The sequence below is a fragment of the Strigops habroptila genome, chromosome 7 (assembly GCF_004027225.2).
Source record: "Strigops habroptila isolate Jane chromosome 7, bStrHab1.2.pri, whole genome shotgun sequence".
NCBI classification, from domain to species: domain Eukaryota; kingdom Metazoa; phylum Chordata; class Aves; order Psittaciformes; family Psittacidae; genus Strigops; species Strigops habroptila.
This window is the reverse complement of record NC_044283.2, coordinates 41,798,138-41,815,572: the sequence shown is the minus strand read 5'-3', so window position 1 is coordinate 41,815,572 and position 17,435 is coordinate 41,798,138. Positions and strand designations below refer to the sequence as shown.

The window sequence follows — 17,435 nt, the reverse complement described above, 5'->3', positions numbered from 1 at the left end:
TCTAGCTACATCTATCATGTGATACAGCATACTGGAATATCTTGGTCCCTACTCACTAGCACTGCGTGGTTCAGTTCACCTTCAGTTCACCTTCATGAAAAGGCAAATACATCAACAGAATACATTTCACCAACAAAATGCACTATTTTCACAAGGTTTGACCAATTAACTATTTGCATTGTGTTAGTCTTGCCTACAACTAGACAAGTCAAATGATTGGGAGTGTTCCCAAGAATTTGATTTTTCACTAAAAGATAAAAAAAGGGATTCTCTTCAGTAAATGGAATTAAGGTATTTGAAATAGTTAAACCTCAGAAATACTAACACAGAAAAGTCTCCTTTTAAGCATCTGCAAGAGGTTTGGGGTTTTTTAAGAAAAATGATGGTAGACAGCATGTGTGGTTTTTTTTTTTTTAACTGGGCTGCCACTAGACAACAAATCTCTCTAATAAGACAAATCAACTGAATGATTTGCCTTATTACCTCATATGTGGTAATATGAGCTATTGCCATAACTACTTTAAACTGCTTGAGCATGACAGTGCTGTAACATACAGATGTAATCTCAAATATATCCAGCAAGTAAACTAAAAATGGGTTTTTTTGGATCACATGTCCATGGAGCTAAACAATTAATCTACTTGGTCCAAGAGACAGTTTTCTTATTACTGCTGCTAAAATAGTCCCATCCTTCTAATATTCATATAATCCTTTACTAGATAGCTGGAAAAATATGGCTAATAAGTGAGATAAATAAAGATATAGACCTAATGCTAATGACTTAAAAATTTCATTCCACAATATGGATACAGTTAAAAAACATTGTAAACAAGGAAACACTTCCACTGCCTGCAAAGTGTCACTGCTGCCACAATTTAAGAAGATGTGCTGATGGGGAAATGAAGGTCATGACTCCTGTGTATTCAAAGCTCAGGAGAAGAGTCGAGACGTCTACTAATACTTGAAAGTAGGCTGAGAACCATCCTTTATCTTCTTATTAAAGATAAGCCATCTCACTCTAGAACATGAAACAGATCCTATTTGCATCGCCATTAAAAGCAAGGTCAAATTCCATTCCCCAATACAAAATCTTGCCTTTTCTCTTTTTATTGAAAATAGTACAAAACTCAAGGAAGAAAACCTAAAAATAATTAACTTAAATTCATATATTAAACAAGACCTATGTGTGTTTTCCAAAACATGTTTCCGGAGTCTAGCACAGCCCCTGCGGGAAGGAGGGGGGCAGCCCAGGATCCGGGCGCTGTCAGTGGTGCTGAACCGAGGCACTCTGCTGTGAGCAGGAACCCAATTCAGCAGATCCACGATAACCACCTCATTTAAAAGCAGGAGAATCAACAGGTTTCACGTCATTTGAGCTGAAGTGTGCACATGCGTAAACTAGAATCGTATTTCTAATATGCTTATAACAATTCACCGAAGTCAAGCCTAATGGACACCCCCTTCCAAAGCTTTTAATATGAGCTGAAAGGGTTGTCTTGTGCTACATAGAATTTTTCGCTTTCACAATAAGAATGAGCTACGTTCAAAGAGTCTTTGAACATAGAGAAGAACGTAGAGAGAAGATGGGAAAGTCTGCTTTGCCTCAGGTAAAAAAATAAAAAAAAAAAAATAGGTCAAATTCAGTATTATATTATTCATTGTTATGAAGAAGAAATAATATTACTGTAAGTAATATTTTTATATAACTCTATGCATCAGCTGACTGTACCTAAATACACAGTCTTTTTTACTTTAAAATTTTTTTGTTCAGACAGCTAGATTCAGATAAAACTGGATACATCTGTAGGGCTAGCATCACAAGTTTTGCAAAGCTAGTGGTACACTCAAGTAATTTGAGCCTCTATGATGTTTTTCCTTAACTAATCAAATAGTTCCAATCAACCAGATTTCAATGCCTGAGAGTTGTCTTTAGGGGTATGTGTGTTTTTTAAACACTGTCTAAATTTGAGAGTATTTCTCCAAAATGAGTCTTGGAACACAGGCTTTGCTGACAACAAAGTTCTGCCTTAGATAACTTTCATTTGAACTTTATTTGCAACATGTCATAATCCAGGGGAAAAAAAAAAAAAAAAAAAAAAAACAACAAAACGAAAATCTGTAATAGAGAACAGTTCACAGAACATTGTTCATAATGGAAGTCAGTGTAAAAGATAACCAGAGCAAACAACCAGTTTTTCAGCTTCCTGAATTGTTTCTAGTTCCAGGTCAGCCCCATTCAGCTGCCAGGTTCAGGCATTACAACACATTCTGGAAACTGTTTCAATTACAGCCACTGTTTCAATCTAATTCAGGACCTAAGCAATTGATGAAACTAAGTTAGCCATGGAAGGTTATAGCTGAATGCAAGACCACCACCCACTAATTAAAAAAAGCTAGATTTGTGTGTGCGGTTTGGGTTTCTTGGAGTTTTGCATTTTTTTATTTTTTTTTTCAAACACAACTTAACAGGAAAATAATTACAATCACTTTCTAATACAGCAATGCTGCTTCTGTAACATCTCAGACTAACATTAGAAAGAAATCTAAATCAAATGAAATCTGAAGCCTAATATTTTAAAGTCAGAATCGTTATAGAGTAGGTGAAAGAAAATACACCCACAAGCCCAAACCTTCAATTTATTTGAACTGAGAATTCCAGAGCTAAAAGGAATTATAAGAGCTTTCTTCATGATACTTATCTAGTCAGACTTCAGCAGCATCAGAAGACGTGCCAGCAGTTTGCAAGCATTGGCTAGAAACAAAGAGGAAGGAGGATACTCAGATACGGAATCTTAAGCTTCAAATCTTTTATCAGTGAAAAGACCAATTTTAAAGTCAATACTGGTATTTGATGCATAGTCAATACACAGCATCTCATATTGATGAAATACGCTTTTACTGTTGTCTTTTCATAAAAAGCCTGACAATCATTCTATGCAGCCAGTAGCCTTTACATAATCTTGTCAGGAAAAGCAGCCTGTAAAGAATTGGCATTATCTTACAGCATGCTAATAAAATGAACATCAAGCAATCTCTTATTTTCTTACTGGTAGCAAAGTAAATATGAAAAATAAACAAGGATCCAAAATTATTAGAACAAACCTAGCCTGTATTAGGTAGCACTTCTCCTTTCTCACACTGTCATGAAATAGCCTGTCACATGAATCATATGGCAGACCCAATAACAGCAGTTCCCAAACTGGAGTCAGAAAACTTACTGATAAAGAACTTAACTTTCTAAAGCATCTTAAAGAAAATTAAGCACACCACAGACTGACTTACAGCTATACTTTGGGAACACTTCAACCATTAAACACTACAGCAAACTATCATCACAAAATTACATACAGACTTTGCCAGGAAGCGGTGTCTTAAAACTGCAGATACGGGTGGATTTCCATGCAAACATAGCATAGAAGTCCAAATTGCGGTCATGCCAAGAATAAAGAATAACCGCTGATGTCTTTTGAGAAATACGATATTGACAATATACAGGATCGGAGATTTTGTCATATATTGTATGTAAAATCATCTCCAACATGACCTTTACAATAAGACAAACTACGAAGAAAAAACAATATGTGCCAAAGTACATCAGTAATCTGATTCATATGCTGGATCTCCCTCTCCCCATTCTCCTACCTCCACGTCTTTTGTTGAATAAAAAATTATAACTCCTAAAAAGACTGCAATTACATGACTCTTTACAGGCAGATGTACCTAAAACCAAACATCCTTACACTTCCTGTAAAACAAACAAACAAAAAACACCCCCCCACAAAAAAACCCACCTGTATGTTAGGTAATAAATCAGCATATCTATTTATCTGTTTGATTATACCTAAGAAACTTCAAGAAGAGAATTTAAGATAAACAGCAACACAACCACAAACATCTGCTATCTGGCTGAAGAATCATTTCTTCAATTTCCAGGAATTCTAAGTCTTTTATTCCTTGTATCACATGCCTCAAGCCATCCAGAGAAGAAATATCTGTTGTTTTATTAGTGCATGTGACATTTTCACTTATCAGGAATTATTCTTATTTCATCTTGTGGTAAAGTGATTAAAACCACTAACAAATGTATCTGCACTAAATTGGGGGAGGGGGGTGGATGGGTAGGTGGGAGGGGGGAAGGCAATACATTGCCTGACTTAAGGTCGTAAGGCAATAAACCAAAATAAACAGACATATAAAACCTTTACCATTTTTATTAATTACAGACATGTTTCAAGTACCTAATACCCCTGTATGCACTTCACAACTGCCATGAAAATCATTTCATAGAAATGTATAAGCACTGCTTTCTTTTTAGCACACAAGAAAGTATTTGCCTTTAAAAGCATTTCATTTATCCCTACATCTATTTGAAGTTAAGCAAGTAACAAGTGAGATAAGAGGAAAATGTAATTCATTCCCATCAAGAACATTCAACTACCGCCTCCTCCCTTAAAAAGCATGTCAATGTCTCCCAAACTATTTACAAGCTTTAAAGTAAATGTTAGCAGTAACTCTAGTCTGGTGTTTAAAATAAATGTTAGCAGCTACTCTAATGTGGCATTTGAAATAACCATTAGGTTTCAGTCTCAATTCTGACTTGAAGAGAAGATCTGCTTACAAAAAAATGCAGGCTCTTCACAATAAATGGGCATACATAATTTTGAGCAACATACTCAAGCTATTTTTTTAAAGGTACAAACTGTACAGCAGAACCACCAAGTTCAAGTCTAACTGACCACAGTATCTTCATGAATGTCAAAGTATTTCTCTGATAACATTTAAAGCCTCAAAAGTTGCAGATCTCTTACTGTCTTGCTGCCTTTGAGCTGGAAGAACACAAAAACACTGCTGAAGAACAGAGAGAGGTCCAGTGTTTCCTTCACAGCACAGAACTGTGCAATGTGCAGAAGTAAATTTCATGCCAAAGTACAATAATCGGAGTGAGGATCTGACAGGTAAAGAGGTACATTAAGAAACTAAAGTAGCAGCACTTTTTTTTTTTTTAATGTGTTGGAGAAAAAGAAAAATTCTTCTGTGCATCTTAATACATTCTACGAAATTATGTGAATGAAACTAATATTAATCATCACTTCTGCCAGAGCAACAAAATACATTAAGGCTATAGAAACAGAGTACTCATAAGTAGAAAAACCATTTACCAGTAAGGTATGAACAAACAAGCAAAACTAAAAATAAAGCAACAATAGCATGGCAAATACATTATTTGTTAATGGTAACTAGAGAATATAAGATTTTATAACATCTTTAAGATATTGGGTTTGGGCTAATGGACATTAAGACTCATCATTATAACAAGTCAGTAGTACTACCATATGAATGCGTCCAAAAACTGTATTACTGTTCCAAAGGCCTTTTTTTTCTTTTAATGAAAATTCTTGCAAGGTAACCAAATTAAGATTGACTCGTATCTGCCAGTACCTTTATTAAGATATCTCGTACTCTGAAATGATTACACTCAGATAAACAGACCTAATTTTTGCTTCCCACGGACAAGCATTCATTATGCTAATCTTTTTAAAAACAGCATGTGAATTTTCAAGTAACGCATTTTGAAAGACAATGCTTAAGTTCAAGAAGCATAGTGTCTACAGATTTATTTTGGCAGCAAGGAGTATCTTCTCTGCCATACCATGACATTTATTGTTGGTTTTATAAACTTACTTGTACCACTCTGAGTAGACAACATTCAAGGTATTTTTTCCACAGTAGCCATGGCAGTTTATTCTATGACCCCTGCAAACTCTAGGTTAATGTTAATCAGTATTCTCACTTCATTGCCACCCTGCCCAGTTTTCTCTACTGTATGAAAATTTCTTTCTTAACTCACTTTAGAATAATAATCTATGCACATACACAAGACAATCTAAACAGAGGCTACTTTATGAACTTCACAGTATACGTTCACAAATAAATAATGAAATTATCAGCCAGAGCAGGCATTTAATCAGCCACATTCTTCAATAATCATATATTTCTTTATCACAGTAGAGAAAATCAACCAGAAGTCCAACATAACTGTTGAAATATTATATCCATATAAAACGGGGTATATATGTTAATATAGCACTGGTCTCAAGGCACTGAAGTCTACGTTTTCAAAAACTTTAGAGATTTGGAGTCCTGATGGCATAATTTGATTTTTAGGTTACTGACTTTGAACAACAGTTCTACTAACAAACTCTTCTGAAAACAGACACCCAAGTTTTTTATCTATCACAGAAACACAATTACACATTTCACTGTAAACTTGTGATTTTTCTCAACTACTAAGAAAGCTGAATTAACTACTCAATAGTTCACACCATGTTACAAATGCACCCTACACTATATACTTTGGTCTTCATTTCTGCAATGATGTTTTCCAACAGCATTAGTAAAAAGTAATGAAGCTAGCTTGTTCACTTCAATGTTTTGAAGAAAACAAGTAGCATTAATGACTATTAAGCCTTCCTAAAATCAGTGAGACAAATTAGCGGAAGATTATACCCACATATGGAATGTAATGCAGAGATGCTGCAACTGGTTATACCTAAGCATTTTCATTGTTTCATCGTGGAAAAAACCTACCACATCTTTAGGCTACATAAAAAGAAGCTCTGTAGTTAAATTTGATGCAAAATTCATTGTTAGCTACAACTTCCACTAATTATTGAGGCAAATTTACAGGAACAGACTGCATTGGTTTTGCTTGTGCAAATGGTACTGCGTAAGAATATTGGCTTAAAAAGCTCCCTCTAGCCATTGTTATCATGCCTCTACTCCCAATATTGGTCAGATAGCCATTTTGGGCTCATAATTCATACTGCACATAATATTCTTAAAAACAGACCAATATTTGGCAATCACCTGTAAGTGTGCATAGACACATACTAAAACCTTCTGATAAAGCATGTCTGAGCATTGATAACCACAGGAAAGCATTACAGAATGAGTTGCATCACGAATCATATGCAACTGGGTTCTTAAGTCAGCTAGATTTACGTAATTCACTGTGAACTTGGAAATAGTTCATTGCAGCAAGCTCTGCAATTAGATAAAAGATTAACTCTTCATAAATTTTCATGATGCTGTAAGTACATCGTATAAATTCTCTAGAAATAACATTTGGCATACAGTCCTAACAATTGTTATCTTAGCAATTTGAAGACGTTTCAGACATTTCATTTTTTCACATCTTGCTGGACCTAAACCAGCTTGATGCTCTCACTGCTCTAGGAAGTCCATTTAACTATTTAATTTAGCTTTCACCTCAAAAAGCCTTCTACTGGAAAGAGAGGAAGCAAATAATCACAGAAACACCACAGACAGAAAACACGGAGCATAAGCAAAGAAGCTTCCCTTTATGAGGACCATACTGTGTAGGACTTGCAGGGATAGAAGACCATCAACATCAGCCTGAGCAACCTCTGTGTGAACAATAAGACAGCCTCTGGCTGGCTGGTTTACTACTCCCAAATTACATCCACAAAACAACCTCGGACATCATCATAATTTACATAAGCTGTAGATACTATGTGAGAAACTTTAGTCTTTATCACTTGATCTACAAAAGTTTTTACACCATATAAATCACAGCCATAAGCCTTAAGAGATGAGCAGATACTCAAGCACGATGATTAGGCTCTGCCCAGCAAAAAGCAGTTTGGCAAATACATTTCAACAAGCAGCAGGTACTTTAAGTTTGGTTAGGAGTTTTGTGGAGTTGGTTTGTTTTTTGGCTTTGTGGTTTTTTTGTGTGTGTTTGGTTTTTTGTTGTTGTTGCTATTTATTTGGGTTTTAATATTTATTTCAGAAGAGACCTTTCTGGAACTTAATTAGCCCAGCCATTTTGCTCGTTTCTACTATATAACTTCTACAGCTTTCAAGAAAAGACTGTTTTCTGGAGTCTTGCTGAAATGATGCAACCCAGCCCTCACAGGGAAAACAATCTAGAAAAGCACATGAGACTATTGCAATTCAGAAGCTCCACACTTCTCCCATCCCCCTAAATGAACTATCCCACTCATCTTACCACTGTGTGAATGTTGCATGTATTCTTCAGTTAACTGTAATATTCAAATTAAAACAAGAAAGCAATTTTAAGCTAGGTAATATTATACACTTCTGCTTTTCACACTGTAAGTCTTAATAGAAACAGTAGTTTCCACCTGAACCTTCATCTTTAACCAATCAATGGAAGAAAAAAACCAAACCAGAGCAGAAGTTTCCCATTTCAGAACATAAATCTCCAGATGTTATGACCTCTGAAAACAGTGCTACCAATAAGCAACTGGAGACTACTTCAGGAGAGCATTGCTTATACATAGGTGCTCAAACAAAAAAATCAGAATAATCACATTCAGTGAACATGTCAAAGCCAAATATTGAGCAAAAAAGGCATCTTAAAAAAGAAAAAAAAATTAAGCCTGCAAGCTTACTAATACTTTTCCCCAATCACACAGACATAAGTATCAGTCATCTGTTGAACTTAGCATCCTGAAAACCATGCCAAAAAAACCCAAGAAAGTTAAACCACTACTTCGTTCTTCAGGAATGCTGTCTGTCACACAATCTCTTAGATAATACTTAAAAGACATCATGTTTGTTTTCCCAATAGCTCCTTATTTTCCATACAGCAAGAGGATGAGAAAAACAAGAGAGATAAGAAACATGTCTGTAAAAAGCAGATATCTATGTTCTGTACATTTACTGCTACATCTATAAACAGACTACTTATGTTTTCAGATGAGAAGGGATGCCTCTTTTTTCTTTTGGCCTTGCACAATGCGTGTTTAATCTGTGCATAGCAAAAGAGATTCCTACAGGTAAAAAGACCATTAAAATTGCACTGATTTTCTGTATTTTTTTGTTCTACCTATTAATATAATATGAACCTACAGTGTCTTCCTAACTAAAATAACAGGACACAATTTTTACTGATGGAACACTTTTGTAAGTTTATGAATCAAAGAAAGTCAGTCAAGTGATAAAAAACTAAATGCTGATGCCTTTTAAATGTTAATAAAAAGTTATAGAGCTCATGCGTACATGAATAACACACACACATTAGAAAGGCGTTAGCATAGTATTTTTGTTGTTTTGAAACAGAGATAGGAATTTCATTAAAACTACTTTTTTATCCAACCGATTATAAAGAAACTGCTACTTGACAGCTTATAAGGAACAATGACTGTCAGTACTAGCAGACTACATGCAATTAACTAAAAATGTTAAACCCCCCTAATGCAGTTTGCAATTTCCTTCTTTTTTTTTTTCTTTCAAATACACTCCTTTTCTCTGTAATGCTGAGATGTTATCGGTGTGCTAAAGCATCCTGCACTCATGTGTACTGTGTAACGCTACGGCACGTCGCATCCTGCTGAGCAGCCAAACCCACTGGCTACCAAAAGCAGACTCATCCTACCGTAGCAAATCGAAACCTTCCTCTTACCTCAACTTCCTTGTTCTTCTCTTTGTTTCTGCCCATTGAACTTCTCCCATTGCTGGCAGTCTCCCGCACTGGAACTACAGAAATCTGTTGGAGGGGCATTTTTACAGTGCTGCAGGTTGCCAATACCTGTTTGGATGCCTTATATCTTCACTCCCCCTGAGTAGCCCACCTGTATAATTGTTCATATCCTTGCTTTGCCAAGCCCAGCTCTAAATAAAGAGGGGAAAATATTGTTTGAGAAACCGTGTAGCATATGCCAAGGTCTTCCATCAAAAAAAAAAAAAAAAAAAAAAAAAAAAAAGAAGCAGAGCAAATTGCAAACAAACAAGAAACAGCAAACAAAGAAGTAAGGCACAATAATCCAGAGAGTTTCACACGCTTAGAGTGATGAGTTGCTGCAAGTCATAACTCCTTTGCTGCATCCCTGGAGCACCCCCTTGCCCCACTATCACTCAAGAGCATTGTGGGAGACAATTCAATTTCTGTGTTACCTAATAACTGTCACGGAAACCAAGGAAACCCGGGTCTCGCAGGCCCTCATTAGCAATCTACTCCCTCTAATGGCACAGGCTCCCACGTTTGCAGCGGCTGTCACTTCTGCTTTTGTTTCCTATCTGATTCCACAGGAGTCTACTAAGCACCCAGAGACACCGCCTTGTGCTGACTAGGTAAAGCAGCATAAGGCTGAAAAGCTTAGTGTCCTATTTTGGAGCCAAAATCTCCTCCTTCAAAAGCACGGCTAGCTTGCTGTGTCCTTCATGCATCTACAATAATCTGCTTAGGTCAAAGGATCTGCCTTGAAGTGAAGAGCAGCGGTGAGCGAATGAGGTGTAAAAAAGAAGACAAGACTGGGAGGGATTGCAAATGTGCCTTTCTGAGGTTGATAGTAAAAAGTTAACCCTTTGCTGCACTTGTCCTTTCCTGAGACATCACCAGAGGCAAGCTCAGCAGGACAAGCCAAAGGCAGACACACAACATGCCTTTACAGTAGCGGCACTATGAAAAGATAATTTACGTGAGCTTGTCCCACCCAACAGGTTTCGTTCTCTCAGTTATAAAAAGTAAAATGCCCAGGAAAACTGTTTCATCATTCCTCCCTCCCCCTAAAATGCAAAACAACAGAAGAATGTCCCAGGTGCTATATTACAAAAACAGATATGAAGAAAGGAAAATCTTAACGCTTAGTTAAAAATTTTATTATTTTTCATAAATATTAAGAATGCAAGAAAAAAATGATAGTAAAGAAATAACTAGATCAGCTAGCACTGTATAAATAATAAAGGAATGAAAGCAGGAAAAAAAATAGAGCAAGCACCAACGTTTTAATATGTTGTCAATTAAAAAAAAAAATAAGTGTTACCTAGGCCTTGAAATAAATCATCTTTATGGCTAGCTGTATGCAGTTGCACTTGGAACTCTAACAGGAAATAATAGCATTATATACAGTTTTCTTACTTTCTTTTTTCTGGATTTTCTTACTAAGCTATATGGGAAAGATTTAAAATACTGTTGATTCACTGCTCCACTGCTACAGTTACTGTTTCTCAGTCTGAGTTAACAAAGCTTAAAAGAGACTAGCCAGAGATAAATCAGGATCTGGTTCACGCTGCCATCCCAGTTTTACATCACTAGTCACTGTGATTTAACCAGTGTAAAGCTGGGATGGCAGTGTGAACTAAAGTATACTGACACGCTCTAACATAAAAGTTTATCAAATGCATTAACAATCATAACTGTAATAGGAGTTTACAGATGCTGTAAGATGTGTATGTGTGCGCATTTTTGTTTTTATTTATTATATGTATTTTATATATATATCCAGTCATGAAACAGATTTACAAAAAACAAAATTAAGTCTATTGTCATTTATAGACTTCCTTTACAAATTTTCAGATATACATTTTACATGCTTATTCCATCTTTAGTCTCCGATATTCCAAAATTTGTTTGAATGCAAGTTTAAACAGCTTCCAATGCACATGGGGAGATATTTCTGAATTTTGAATATACATCAGGAAAAAAAAGACAAGCTCCTCCTTACCAGGACAGCTGTAATCCAAAAATTTATTCTAGCAGTATTCAAAGACAAGAAATGTCACATACTAGACTGGTAAAGTTTAGCTGTTAATCTTAAACTACATTATAATGCAAAAGAAAATCCTTAGAAGTTTAATAAAGTTTTAAAGCTACAGACAAATTCTTTTCCTGCCTTTAAGGAACAACCGGATTAAGAATCTTGAAACCTGGCTCTGCTTTGTCATGATAATCACTCACCTCTTTGATAAAAGCACTGATAGAAAACTAGTGGTTTTGAGGTACTAAAATGGACCTTTCCTGTAGTGTGTATTCCCCTGTCTAGTTAAGCTTCAAGTCAATCTGCCTTTCGATACTGTGCCAATAATTCTGTATTTTAAATCATCTGAATTTGAGATTCAAGTCAGACATTTCTAGGTTAACCAGTAATCTCTTTAATCCCATCTATGTCTGTTTTAGTTACCCAAAATAAAGACCTTAAGGAGCGTGATGTGCTTAGTTCTTTTTAAAATGATGAAGTGTTGTGGCCCTTTTTTCCTCCACAGTGAACCTATGCCATTAAAAAGTATATAAGAAAAAAAATTAGGCATCTCACTTCTTGGAAGTTCTGACCACCAACATCAAGGAAATGCTGAACTTGGACACAGTGGGAAGCTGTTCCAAAAAACCTGCACAATAGGAAGTTATTATTTGCTAACCCACCTGCTTCTGTTACTGGCAACATATCATTAGAAAACCGAGTTTGTTTTTAACGCAGATATGCAGGTGCACAGTATATTGGAGATTATACTATGAACTGTGCTCTCAAATATTATTTGTCAAAGAATGAAGACAAATGCACAACTTGTCATCAAAAATAAAATCTTACAAACATCCTTCTGTGTGGATATTGAAAGTCTACTTTTAGAGGTTTTCCATGTTTGCTAAAGATTATTTGCTTTGTGAATCTCAGCTGCTAGAATGTTTAAGGGACAAAAATGCAAGATAGTGATTTAAAAATGCAAATGAATATTCATTCAAAACATATTTTATAATACATTTCTTCTCAAATTCCTTCAGCTACCTATTGCTGATTATGCTGTATTTGTCCCTTTATTTCACATCTCTATTTTATAAACCTACGATACTGCCATTTCCCTCCTATTCTCATCTTCTGTGACCCCTTCCTTCTTCCTTTCCTTCAGAAACAGCTGGACAGAATTTTATATTTGGCTGAATATTCATATTCCAATAACTATAATTTCTCTGATTTTTTTATATTCTATTCTGTAATCAGCTTTATTGAAAATAGCTTAATAATGGAAGTAATCTGTATTGAACCAAATTTTTAACTTCATGGGCAGTTCGCATGTTGTTTGGCTTTGATACTTCTCTCACTGCTTTAGAGAGAGAACAGTTCATTGCCAGTATGATAAGGATCCCATTAAATTACAACAGTGTGGAGTTTGAAAGGATCTGTGGAAATTAACATTACAGAGGTGGCAAATTCACTTTAAACTTGCTAGTGGGTTTGAGCCACAAAGTCTCCTGGCTTCATAATTTTAAGATGACTACACGTACGTGAGAGGTATGCTCACTCTCTTTAAATGCTTCTCTTTAATGCTATGAAATAGCTTAAATGAATTCTGATGCCAGGATTCATATTAACTCAAAATTATAGTTCAGCTACAGGATTAAACCATTTTAAAACCATTTTAAAACCACAAACTTCATGTTCTTGAATAATTTTCTTTAATATCCAAATATTTCCTAAGTTTATGAGTAAGCAATATTGTAAGTGGGTGCCACTCCTAAATTACTGCCACCCACCTATTGTGCAATTTAGACTTAGAAGGAAGTAATGTAATTTTATTTGCTTACTTTGTTACCTTGTACCTCTTCATTTATTTTGCTAACAAATTGAAACTGCTTCAAATTTAAATGCTATTGTTTCATTCTCTAAGAAAATTATTGATGTTTTTCAATTAAAATGTAATCCCGCAAGGAACTGATGCCTGACTGATACCTGGGGTCAGCAGCCTTGTTCACTTGAGTAAACAGATACTAAGGGAAAGAACAGAACGTCAATGTAAATGAGCCACCAGAGGGAGCTTATCCAGCCTTCTGAGTATAATAGAACTATATTGACACTGGCAAAAAGCTAATTAAACATTTTTATAGGGGTCGCTGACTGGGTTCAAAACAAAGCACACTCCCTGGCTGAAAGTCTGCATGCCTGAGAAGCTTAATGAAATCAGAAAAGGTTGTTTCTTTAACAAACATGGAATACATTTCCGATTAAATAATTAAGTTCAGAATGTGTGATACAGCATTCTCCTACACATAAACAAGCCTTTTCTTCTTCATCCCTCTTCATTTTCCCCAGATAGAGAGAATTCCAAAGTGTTATTAAACTACAAGAGAAAAAACATAAGATTAAGTTTATAATTTCACCTAAAAGCACTTAACACAATACTACCACAGATTTAAGTCATATATTTCTTTGTTATCCATTACCAGCTTTCTAAACATTGCAAGATTAATTTGATTGTACTTTCATCTTATCTCTGCCTAGATGCTTTGCTTTGGAAGGTAAGATTAAATGTGATGTGCTATTACATTTATCTGTTCTTTCAAGCTTCAATAAAAAACTGAATTCTCTTCAATACCTCATAAAAGTAGTAAGTTTTATAGCGAAGTCCTGTGCAGTGTAAGGATACTATGAAAAGCACTTTGCTCTATAATTACACCAATACTTTAGCACTGGAAGAAAATCCAACCTGAGAAGACCCAATACTAGCTACAGTTCCTTTAAGTACCATTAAGCACTTCTGAGTGCCAAGCTTCTCCACACAACTATTTTACCTTTGGTGAGCACAATTTTTCATCATTTGCCCATATCAATCAACAACAACCAGGAAAAAATTTACAACTGCTCTCCAGTACACTTTCTGAAGTCATCTTTCCCAAGAATATTTCCAGGCACATATAAGTTTTCTCTTGTTTTTCTCACTGAATACTGCATTTTTTTTAAAGAGTCAGAAGAGGTTATTAAGAGCCTAAATTAACAAAGGATCAGATTTGTCAATCTCCTGCTTAGAAACAGGTAATAAAATCAATTTCAGAATTGAAGTAAGATTTACTATCCCCGTCTTATGCCATAATGATAACCAGTTTCTTCACATCACATATTGACAAAAAAGCTTATTTTACATTGTTGAGTATCTTGCCAGATTAGCAACTAACACACACATTTTTACAGCATAACAGTTCAAAGAATCTCTAGAAATCTGGGGTGTAAAATAACAGTCATAAAAACCTTTAAAGCCTCTGTCAGCATATAATCGGTAGCTAAAAAAGGACAGATGACACTTAACTCTGACAACTGTTTTCTTCACGTGTATTCACTACAGAGTAAAATTCATCCCTGTTTAGAAGTTAGCGTAAGAAGACAACATAAAACATATATATATCTCCTATATATATTTATATACATACACACAGAACCCTGAATTTCATAGTTCTTCAAAATGTACTGTAGGAGTGCCTTCCAACACTAGCAACAGTTCATGTACCATTTATACTCTGCTAAAGAAAACCCACCTTTATAAAGCTCAGCCTTATGAAAATAAGATTTCCAACAGCTCATGTGATTCTCATCATCATAGCACCAGGACTAAACAGCTACTTGGAAACTGGGCATTTATGATACTTGCCTCTCCACACACTAATCAGCTTAATTTATTGTAGGACTGCAAAGCATGCTAATCACTTGCTCATGCTAGTTCAGATTGCAAATCTATTTCTTATTCTCTGAGCAACATGGATACACCATCTCTGAAAGTTGGGATTACACAGTAACACATCCAAGATGAAAATCACCCCAATCTATCAACTTCTGAATTTTAAAATCTACTATTGAAGACGGGAGCAAAATCACAGCCTTGGCGTGAGCATCACAGGCTTCTTACTCAGCAAAGGTCTACCCTTAAAAACACGCTGCCACTGGGTCAGTACACAGATTGAAAATGATGCAATAGGAAATTGGCATTTGTATTTGAATGCTAACTTTCCTCTCCCTTAAGAAACTTTTTTTCAGTGGGAAACTATTCCCACTGCACAATTTCAGCTGCACAATTTGAGACCATTTGCAGCATAAGCTTACAGACATTTTCTAGTAATATCTACTAATAAATATTGCAAACAGGGAATGTATCTTCATTGTCATTAAGATATTCAGTATGGCAAAAACACAAGCATGGCATCCATCTCAAAGCACACACTACATGCAGACATCAGACCATATTGCACGAACTCCAGCTAATACATGTAGAAAGCCTGTTTCTTCAATGCACAAAAACTAGGCATATACATTGGTGATGTCTTCAAACGATTGAATACGTAAGTGAAAACCATTGAATACATCAGTGAAAACTATTTGAAACTGTGTTGGGAAATCCAATGGATATTTGTAAACAACAACATATGGTTTTCTTTAAACAGAATTCAGTGAAGTTTTGGTCTTACCATAAAAAAAGACACATTAGATATCAGACATGTTTCATAAAAACAACAAACCAATTCAGATCAAAAGAAAACTAAAAAAATAATAATTTTGAAAAAGAAACTTAACATTTGCTAAAGTTAGTGAAATCTTCATTTCAGCCAAACATTAGTTGGGGGAAATATTGTTGAATTGTTAAATTCCTTCAGGAAAGGATGCATATACAACTTTCCCATGTTTCACAGAAGGATAAGTATCAAAGCACCTTGAACAAAGGCCACATCTTTAAATATTCACAAAAAATAATGAGGCACATCTTGTTCTGATTAACACTTTTTCTAACATCATCCATTAATAAACACTTTGCAGATTTTAGTATTTTAAGGATCATATACCTTAAAATAACATTCTATCTCATAGACTGTAGAACTTTTTCCTAGTTTGCTCTTGTTCACCTCCTCCAATATTCCATAGCTGCCTAACAACATATTTTATCACCTAAACTCATCTCACTGGCTTTTCCCAGCATAAGCAATAAACTTAAATGAAAACCCATTGCTCTCTTACCTCACTGAAATTCTCATTTCAGATAGTAAATGCAGTTTAAAAAAAAAAAAAAAAAAAAATGACTCCTCGCTAGATTATTTTCCCCCACTGATACTAAGGAAAACTGAACTGACACAACAGAGAAAAAGACCTATAATAACAACACAGTAACACACATTTACCAGAAAGACTAAAACGCTGGCGTCTACAAGACTCAAAGCAATGAATGAAGCAGCTTTGTTCTCTCTCATTACCCATGCTAAGAATGAAATACTTTTCACAGCCCTAAGACGTTGCTGTCCTGCTAGCTTAAAAAACCTACGAGATTGTGTCAAATAAGCCAGAGCTATTAGTGGCACTGGGTCAAGAAGTTTCATTACATTTGTGATGCAAAGAGAAAATTTTCCCTTTACAGCTGCATGCTGTGAAGTCCGTCCCTAGATCCAATTAATAGCAGGTACAAATCTGTTTTTAGATCAGGCGCCCTAGCGCTGCAGTTTTTGGAACTGTTTGCTTTAGCAAAGTGTTGAAGTTCCCCACTGCCCCCTGAGCTTGAGTCCCCTGAGCTTGAGGTATACGAGTATGCAAAAGCTGAAAGGGGCCCTCCTTTTAATTACACAGTCCAGTTTACTCAGAGTAGATGATAAGTAGGATGCACGTATGAGTGTCTGCCTTCATATGCTGTCTGTTCAGTTATGGTTGTGATTTCTTCATTTAACTAGTATTCACTTTTTTTGCACTTCATTACAACTTTCACTATAAGCTGGTTTTTAAGAAATACTCTTTCAACCAGGACACAAAGGATAAAAGAAAGAGCAAATAAGCTATGTTGAAAGAAAATTCTGTAACTGTAAAACCTTAATTTCAACCATGTGGGTTTTATGTTCTTAGATTGTAGGCACTCCTACAGGAAAAGAATAT

The 17,435-nt window shown here is 35.5% G+C and overlaps 1 protein-coding gene across 14 annotated transcripts in view; it reads right to left on the bottom strand.

Annotated features, from left to right (window-relative positions):
* MARCHF1 (membrane associated ring-CH-type finger 1) overlaps window positions 1-17,435 on the bottom strand; it is a 236,623-nt gene that overhangs the window by 133,755 nt on the left and 85,433 nt on the right. For 3 of the 14 annotated variants that reach the window (XM_030491818.1, XM_030491810.1, XM_030491812.1), the window contains one exon: window positions 9,452-9,660. The exons of 10 other annotated variants lie outside the window; for them this stretch is intronic. The gene's annotated coding sequence lies outside the window, so the exon portion shown is untranslated. Of the gene's footprint in view, window positions 1-9,451; window positions 9,661-9,942; window positions 10,255-17,435 lie in introns of those variants that run through there. One more of the 14 variants, XM_030491813.1, reaches the window with a different exon arrangement.